General features: G+C 48.5%; 1 long non-coding RNA gene across 1 annotated transcript; it reads left to right on the top strand.

The window, feature by feature from the left end:
• On the top strand, window positions 7,858-8,743 carry LOC110255656. Its single transcript, XR_002336268.1, has 2 exons — window positions 7,858-8,362; window positions 8,665-8,743. It is a non-coding gene; the product is annotated as an uncharacterized LOC110255656 (long non-coding RNA).

A 9,536-nucleotide genomic window follows, 5' to 3' on the forward strand; every position in this document is an offset into this window, starting at 1 on the left:
TTAATGAATCTGACTAGGAACCATGAGGTTGCAGGTTCAATCCCTGGCCTCGCTCAATAGGTTAAGGATCCGGTATTGTGGTGAGCTGTGGTGTAGGTCGCAGACGTGGTTCAGATCTGGTGTTGCTGTGGCTGTGGCTGTGGCGTAGGCTGGTGGCTACAGCTCCAATTAGACCCCTAGCCTGGGAACCTCCATATGCCATGGGTGCAGCCCTAGAAAAGACAAAAAATTAAAATTAAAAAAAATAAAAATAAAAAAATAAATTTTAGAGGAGTTCCCATCATGGCTCAGTGGAAACAAATCTGACTACCATCCATGAGGACACAGGTTCAATCCCTGGCCTCGATCAGTGGGTTAAGGATCCGGTATTATCATGAGCTGTGGTGTAGGTCAGAGATGTGGCTCAGATCCCTAGTTGCTGTGGCTGTGGCATAAGCTGGAAGCTACAGCTCCGATTTGACCCCTAGCCTGGGAATTTCCATATGTCGTGGGTGTGGCCCTAAAAAGACAAAATAAAGAAATAAATAAAAAATGTTAAAGGCTATGTCCACATTAAGTAAAACAGATGGAGTAGGAGATCCTGCAAGTACAGGGACCTGCTGGCCATGGTAGGGACCTTCCCAGATGGATCTGGGTAGAAAGAGCATCTCTTCATCATCGACCTCAGGGAAGCAGGCAGAGTATGCTGTCCCTGGTGGGAAAAGTGGTACCCATTTCCTGTGGAAAGACAGTGAGGTGAAACAGCAGAACGTGTTCCTGAAGATTTCTGATGAGGATGGTGGCGAAGGGGAATAGCAGCCTTGTTTCCAAGGAGAAACTCCTCCCAGCCCAGCAGTACCACCATGCTGGCTGTTAAAATACTGAAACACTTGAGGCGTTCCCCGATGGCTCAGCGGGTTAAGGATCCCGTGTTGTCACTGCTGGGGCCCTGGTTACCACTGCGGCACGTGTTCGATCCCTGGCACAGGAATGTCCACATGCTGTGGGTACAGCCCAAAATTAGTTTGATTGATTAATTAATTAAAATACTAGAAGGGCAGTTGATAAGTCCCCTCCCGGGGCCAATGGCTCTTCACCTTAAGCCTGGGACCCTGAGACCAGCCCATGTCCGCAACCAGAGCCTTGAGTCTGACCCCTGGGGCTCCCGGGACCTGCTGCCTCCAGTGCAGACCCACGTCCTCAATGCCAACAGGTTGATGCCTGCGCCATAGAGATTGTCCAGTGGATCTTTGCCCCAAGTGAGAGCAGACCTCTCGTGGAGAAGCAGCCTTGAACAATTTCCCACGATCCAGGGAGCACCGGGGAGGGGAGCCACCAGGGAGGAGCTGGGGGCCAGAGCCACCCCTCCAGGACTGGGCCAGCCCCTCCTGTGTGCTAAATGTGCGAGGCACCACATCCACCGAAAGCTGGACCAGGAAAGTCACCTGGGACATCATCAGTGTGATGCTGGGACATCATCAGCATTACCTGCAATCATTTTATTATTTTATTTTATTTTATTTTATTTTATTTTATCTTTTAGGGAGGCACCTGCAGCATATGGAGGTTCCCAGGCTAGGGGTCCAGTCGGAGCTGTAGCCACCAGCCTAAGCCAGAGCCACAGCAACTCGGGATCCAAGGCACGTCTTCGACCTACACCCCAATTCACAGCAACACCACATCCTTGACCCACTGAGCGAGGCCAGGGATCGAACCCATGTCCTCATGGTTGCTAGTCGGGTTCATTAACCACTGAGCCACGACGGGAACTCCCGTAGTCATGTTATTCCTCTTGCACCTGTCCTAGGGACCACGACGGTTAGGCAGAAGTAAACAAAGTAGAAGATGAGAGCTGCTGAGATCTGCCCTCGGATTACTCTGCATCCACCCAAATCACGGAAGGATTAGCGAGCTTCCATCTGACCCAGAAAGGATAAAACCAAATGGACGGTGGCCGTAGAATCAATTTATAACCATCCTCTTAAGAGATGCTGGATTTGGTCAAAGGCTGAATGTTGAGGGAAAAAGCCAACTATGGCAGGAAGTAAATAAATGTAAGTGGTTTGTGTTTGCTTATTCATTTAGCAAACTCTTCTGAGCCCATCGTGGCGCCAAAGAAACCTCTTACGCTTTTTTGTTTTAATGGTTACACCTGCAGCATATGGAAGCTGCCGGGCCAGGGACTGAATCCAAGCCATATCTGTGACCTACGCCACAGCTGCGGCAACACTGGATCCTTTAACCCATTATGACAGCTGAGGCGCGAACCCGCCCCTCCACAGCAACCCAAGCCCCGATAGTCAGGTTCCTAAGCCCACTGCAATGCAGTGGGAACTCCGAAACCTCTTATACTTTTAATATTCAGTCTAGAAACATAAACATTCTTTAATACATATCATAATTTATTTTGGAATATCAATTTTGCAGTAATTTTTTTTTTAAGAGGGGCATTTAAAAGGCAAGAGAGGGAGTTCCCATCATGGCTCAGTGGTTAGCAAATTCGACTAGGAACCATGAGGTTGCAGGTTCGATCCCTGGCCTTGCTCAGTGGGTTAAGGACCCGGCGCTGTGGTGTAGGTCGCAGACGCAGCTCGGATCCAGCATTGCTGTGGCTGTGGCATAGGCCGGCGGCTACAGCTCCGATTGGACCCCTAGCCTGGGAACCTCCATATGCAGCGGGAGTGGCCCTAGAAAAGGCAAAAAAGGACAAAAATAAATAATAAATAAAAAGAAAAGGCAAGAGAAGGAGTCCGAATTGTGGCTCAGTGGATTAAGAATCCAACTAGTATCCAAGAGAACGTGGGTTGGATCCCTGGCCTTGCTCAGTGGATTAATGATCTGGCGTTGCCGTGAGCTGTGGTGCAGGTCACAGATGCGGCTTGGATCCTGTGTTGCTGGGGCTGTGGCTGTGGTGTGGGCGGCAGCTGTAGCTCTGTTTCGGCCACTAGCCCAGGAACTTCCACATGCCCCGGGTATAGACCTAAAACGAAAAAGAAAAAGAGTTTAGATTGGTGAATTTTGTCATATGTACTGTACCACAATTTAAAAAAAAAAAAAAAGTAAGAGAATACCACCTGGTCTGGTGCCCACAGCTCTCAGAGAATCTCAGCATCGTCCCTGCCAAAGCAGCAGCCTCCCCAATAAAGTGCAGCCCCTCCCAAAGCCATGGCCTCCCCCAAAAAGCATCAGCCCCCCCCCAAATCAGCTGACCCCCCCCCAAGCAGCGGCCTCTCATTCCTCGTCCCACAAACAGTACTACTTCCTCTTCAGCTGGGCTTTTTTTTTTAAAAAGAACTCTCTGATTAGGCTTTGACTCTTCAATCTTTAACTTCTTTAGTCACACTGCAAAGACTTCTGCAAAATATTTATGTTCCTGATACTCGACATAAAGAAACTAAGGACAAATGACTTTTTCCTTAAAAAATAAGGCATGGAAGTTCCCGTTGTGGTGCAGTGGAAATGAATCTGGCTAGGAATCATGAGGCTGTGGGTTCGATCCCTGGCCTTGCTCAGTGGGTTAAGGATCCGGCGTTGCCATGAGCTGTGGTGTAGGTTGCAGACGCAGCTCAGATCTGGTGTTGCTGTGGCTGTGGTGGAGGCCAGGGGCTACCACTCCGATTCGACCCCTAGCCTGGGAACCTCCATATGCTGCAGGTGCGGTCCTTAAAAAAATAAATAAAATAAGGCAAAGTTTAGCTCTGCCTTTCCATGCAAGCTTGTCATGAGGTCCAAGCCAGAGAGGCTTTGGGTAAAAGACCATTTGACCTAAAGGCTGTGGGGCTGGCCAGCTCTGGGGAGGGGAATGCAAAGAGCCAAAAGGATGGGGTGTGTCCGTGGAGCCCAATACTGAAACCCACATTGAGTTTCCCCACTTTTCATGCCGGGTTGCCTGCACACGTGCGCGTAGTAAAACAGCCACCACCGCATTTGTTCACTGCCAGGAATAGAAACAGCTCATTTCTTGTCTGTGGAAAATACGGAAAATTCTCTCACACACACAGAAAAAGGAAAAAAAAGATACAATTGTAGATTTCCTATAGATTTCTGAGTCAAAAACAACATCTCAGGCTGCTATTTTAAAACCAAATTAGAGAACTTTTTAAGACAGGAAACGGTCTGAACAATGACACCTTATTTCCTGAAAATGACAAGTCATTTCTACACATTCCCACGTCGATTTCACCAGAGCCTCCGGGCAGCAGCCCCCACACCAGAGTCCCACGCCATGTACATTTGCATATGCATGTGTATTTGCATATGCATATACATTTGCATGTGCATAAATATTTGTACATGCAGGCACTGCATGCTGAGGTCCTAATATTTTGAGTGTGATGGAAAGGATTAAAGGAGCTAAAATACAGGAAACATTAACCCTGGAGAAAGGTTTATAGGATCCAGTTTGATTTTTACTGAGATGTCACTGTAACTAATAGCCAAAAGGCTCTCAGAAAACTCCAACCTAATTTCGTATTAATTTCATAATTATTAATTTCTACAAAGCTTTCCTAATAAAGTCTTTACAGAGCCTGGAAACATGGGGTTACCCTCACCTCTTCCAGCCTGGAAACAGCAGCAAATTGACACAAGCCACAGACCTTCCCGTAGCTACTCAAGTGGCTGGAATTTTTTTCCCCCTTTTGGAATACTATGATTTTATTTTGTTTCAAAAAACAAATGATTCTTCTAAAACCTCCCAGGGCTGGCCCATATTGGTGTTCTTGTGGGTTGTTTTTAAAATTGAAGTATCATTGATTTACATCGTTTCAAATCAGAGTTCCCATCATGGCTCCATGGAAACAAATCTGACTGGCATCCGTGAGGACCCAGGTTCAATCCCTGGCCTCGCTCAGTGGGTTAAAGATCCAGCGTTGCAGTGAGCTGTGGTGTAGGTTGCAGACTCGGCTCGGATCCCATGTTGCTGTGGCTGTGGTGTAGGCCAGTGGTCACAGCTCTGATTCAACCCCTAGCCTGGGACCCTCCATAAGCCTCAGATGTAGTCCTAAAAAGCGAAAGAAAGAAAGAAAGAAAGAAAGAAAGAAAGAAAGAAAGAAAGAAAGAAAGAAAGAAAGAAAGAAAGAAAGGGAAATAAATGATCAGTCTAAGATACCAATTTTCTCTTTAGCATGTACCTGAGGGCGTGACCAAAAAGCCATTATAAAAAAGTACCCACATGGCTTTCCGATCATGAAGATGCCATGAGCTTGGCCTGTCCCCATGGAAGCCTGAGCTCAGGACGAAATTGCCTGCATTCAAATTCCAAGTTCCTTGCTTTACAGCTGTGTTACGTTGGGCCAGTTCCTTCCCCTCTCTGAGTCTCTGTATTTTCATCGGTAAAATAGGAGAACAATAAAAGTATCTACCCTTTGAAGAGAAGGTTTTAATAAGATTAAAACAGCAGCAGTGCAGCTAAAAGCACAGGGGAGGCTTGTCCTGGACATTTAACCACGCTGGCAGCTGTTACTCCTCTGAGCCTGCTCCTTGGCTAACATGGTTTTAACAGCTGAGCCAGGGGACAGGAAATGGAAACTGTGGCGGAAGAGGAAAAGGGGGGGCCTCTGTGGGTGTTTTAGATGCACTTACGACACGAGGAGCAGGAGGCAGAGAGGCACAGGGCAGAGATCAGAGCTTGAGGCTTGTCAAGTGACATGTGAGCCCGAAATGAAAAGGATGAGAAAATCCTCTTCTAAGGAGCAGGTGTCCATTTGTCAAAACCTGTTCACATGCCTGCCTTGTGCCCATCCTGCCAAAGGTCAAGGTTCAGCCCCCTGGATGCACGTGGCTTCTTCCCATTGAGAGATATCACGTGCCACTTTTTTTTTTAATTAATTTATTTTTGCTTTTGAGGGCTGCATCCGTGGCATAAGGAAGTTCCCAGGCTAGGGGTCAAACTGGAGCTACAGCTGCTGGCCACAACCACAGCCACAGCAATGCAGGATCCTTAACCCACTGAGAGAGGCCAGGGATAAAACCCAAATCTTCATGGATACTGGTTGGGTTTGTCACTGCTGAGCCGCAATGGGAACTCCCCACCTTTTTCTTTTTTTGTCTTTTTGCTATTTCTTTGGGCCGCTCCCATGGCATATGGAGGTTCCCAGGCTAGGGGTCCAATCGGAGCTGTAGCCGCCGGCCTACGCCAGAGCCACAGCAACGCAGGATCCGAGCTGCGTCTGCAACCTACGCCACAGCTCACAGCAACGCCGGATCCTTAACCCACTGAGCAAGGGCAGGAACCGAACCCGCAACCTCATGGTTCCTAGTCGGATTCGTTAACCACTGCGCCACGACGGGGACCTCCCTGTTTTTTGTTTTTGGCTTCATCGCAGCACAGAGAAGTTCCCAGGCCAGGGTTGGAACCGCAGCAGCCACCTGAGCCCCCGCAGTGACAACACTGGATCCTTAACCTGCTAGGCCATAAGAGGGACTCCATCACATGCCACCTTGACAGAGAGGTGCAGGGCTGAGGGGTTAATGCAGTCACCACTACTGGGCCCACTTGTCCCCAACGCTCTGGACACACTTCCACCAACTTTGGGGATCAGTCAGAGCTGAACCCTTCAATGTATTTGGTGGATTCATAGATGCTCAAGAAACACTTGTCACGGAGTTCCGTCGTGGTGCAGTGGAAATGAATCTGACCAGCACCCATGAAGATGCAGGTTCCATCCCTGGCCTCGCTCAGTGGGTTAAGGATCCGGCGTTGCCGTGAACTGTGGTGTAGGTCGCAGATCCCATGTTGCTGTGGCCGTGGTGTAGGCCAGCGGCTGTAGCTCCGATTTGACCCCTAGTCTGGGAACCCCCATAGGACATGTGTGCACCCAAAAAAGACCAAAAAAAAAAAAATTTCTTCAACGTCTACTGTTTGTCAGCCAAGTGCTGTAAGGACACACGGGGACAGAAAGCAGGCAGAATCCCTGCCTTAGGGTCACCTGTTCTGAGCAAGAGAACCAGATATTAAGCAAGATCATTTCAGGGTAAGTACTTGGTATAGAGGAAATGAGCCGGAGGGTGAAATAGACCGGGGAGGCCACTTGAGGGAGGCCAGGGGCTCTGCGTGTTCCCACGTGTGATCACACGCAACCCTCGGACCGCCCAGCGGAAAGGGGAGAAGTGCTATTTAGGTCACTCAGGCAGCACACCCCGGGTCTCACTACTGGGAGCTGGAAAAACCAGGTCACAAACCAGGACCTCTGTCTGCAGTCCTGTCCTGCGTGGAGCAGTGGGAGAGGAGACTCACCAGGTAAGAGTCAGGCGTTCCAGGTCCAAATCCTAGTTCAGACCAAATCCAGGAGTGCCCCAGGGGTTTAGCCGACTAAGGATCTGGCATTGTCCCTGCTGTGGCTCTAGTCACTGCTATGGCATGGGTTCGAGCCCTGGCCTGGGAACTTCCACATGCCACGGGCTTGGCCAAAACAAACAAACAAACAAACAAAAAACAAAACAAAAAAACAAGTCTTAACTCCTTGGAGCCTGTTTCAAAGATGGCACACGAGGATGCTGCAAGCATCACCTCAGGACCCGCAGGCACCATCACTGAGCTGGGTACACTTCAGGTGTTAGTTCAGTGGATGCTTTGGGTGTTAGTTCAGGTGTTAGTTCAGTGGAGGCTTTGGGTCCATTAATTCCCATTACCTGCAGCACGTGGTCCTCAGTGAAGACTCAGCCTCTTGTGCATGCAGCCTCCCCACCCCCACCCCTCTGGGCACCCTCGACACTTAATTTTTTTTTTTTTTCTCTTTTTAGGGCCGCACTCGCAGCATATGGAGGTTGCCAGGATAGGTGTCAAATCAGAGCTGTAGCCACTGGCCTATGCCACAGCCACGGCAACGCCGGAGCCTTAACCCACTGAGCGAGGCCAGGGATCAAACCTGCGTCCTCATGGATACTAGTCGGATTTGTTTCTGCTGAGCCACAACGGGAACTCCAAATTACTTATTTTATATTTGCCTTATTTTCTTCATTTTTAAGCTTAATTTTAAGCTTAACTCCCTGCACTTAATTTTTATGACAATTAACCTAAGGGCTCAGAGCATGAGCTTTGCAAATTAAGCTTGAGGGATGGGTGGGGCAAGGGGGAGGGAATGCCAGCCCAAGGAGATTGGTTTTGTTTTGTTTGGGCCGCATCCATGGCATGTGGAAATTTCCAGGCTAGAGTTCGAACCGTAGCCACAGTTGTGACCTGGGCCACAGTTGCAGCAAAGCTAGGTCCTAAACCTGCTGCACCACAAAAGAACTTTCCAAAAGAGGGTTAATGCTACAAATTCAATTTCGCAGACACAACAAAGCAGCCAAATCTGGGGACTGTCATGCCTAGTCCAAGATCTGCCTATATCCTTGGGAAAGGCCTTATGACAAAGTTTTCATTTGAAAGTGATAAACAGGAGTTCCCGTCGTGGCGCAGTGGTTAACGAATCCGACTAGGAACCATGAGGTCGCGGGTTCGGTCCCTGCCCTTGCTCAGTGGGTTAACGATCCGGCGTTGCCGTGAGCTGTGGTGTAGGTTGCAGACGCGGCTCGGATCCCGAGTTGCTGTGGCTCTGGTGTAGGCCGGTGGCTACAGCTCCGATTCAACCCCTAGCCTGGGAACCTCCATATGCCGTAGGAGCGGCCCAAGAAATAGCAACAACAACAACAACAGACAAAAAGACAAAAAAAAAAAAAAAAAAAAAAGAAAGTGATAAACAGAAAAAAAAATCTCTTAGAGTCCAGTGTCAGTGTCAATCCTATCCTTGTCTCACGACTGTCTACATTAATCTTATATTTAGCAAAACCCAAGAAGTGACGTGTCTGGCAGCTTTTCTACAATAAACATTGCAAAGGATTTTTCAACTAAATTAAAAAGTTAGAGCCCTGCTTGGCACGAGTCTCCAGAATTGCTCATGGTTCTACTGAGAGAAAGAGCAGGTTAAGCCAGGAGTTCCCGTCATGGCCCAGCAGAAACAAATCTGACTAGCATCCATGAGGATGTGGGTTCGATCCCTGGCCTCGCTCAGTGGGTTAAGGGTCTGGTGTTGCCATGAGCTGGTGTGTAGGTCATAGACACAGCTAGGATCCTGCATTGCTGTGGCTGTGGTGTAGGCCAGCAGCTGTAGCTCCGATTAGACCCTAGCCTGGGAACTTCCATGTGCTGTGAGTGCAGCCCTAAAAACCAAAGGAAAAAAAAAAAAAAATAGACTATGGACATGGCACACATTCGGCAAAGAGCATAAGGTATGAGATTGGGGGAGGGGGCGCTAAGAGGAAATGCAAAGAAATGAAATATTAGGAGTGGCCAAAAGAGCTTTTTCTGGAAAATAATGAGTGTGACAATGGTACAGCTATTCAAAGAGCATTTGGGAGTTCCCTGGTGGTCTAGTCATTAGGATTTGACCTGGGTTTGATTCCCTGATCTAGGAACTGAGATTCCCACTCAAGCTGCTGCACGCCGAAGCAAGAAAAAACACACAACAAAACACTGAGCATGGAATGCTATGGAAATCTCTAAAGAACCGAAGTTTTCTATCAAGTCACAGGGTATCAGGCGAGGAGGTGACATTCCCCAGTGCGGATAAGAGACT

The sequence above is a fragment of the Sus scrofa genome, chromosome 10 (assembly GCF_000003025.6).
Source record: "Sus scrofa isolate TJ Tabasco breed Duroc chromosome 10, Sscrofa11.1, whole genome shotgun sequence".
In the NCBI taxonomy this organism is placed as follows: Eukaryota; Metazoa; Chordata; class Mammalia; order Artiodactyla; family Suidae; genus Sus; species Sus scrofa.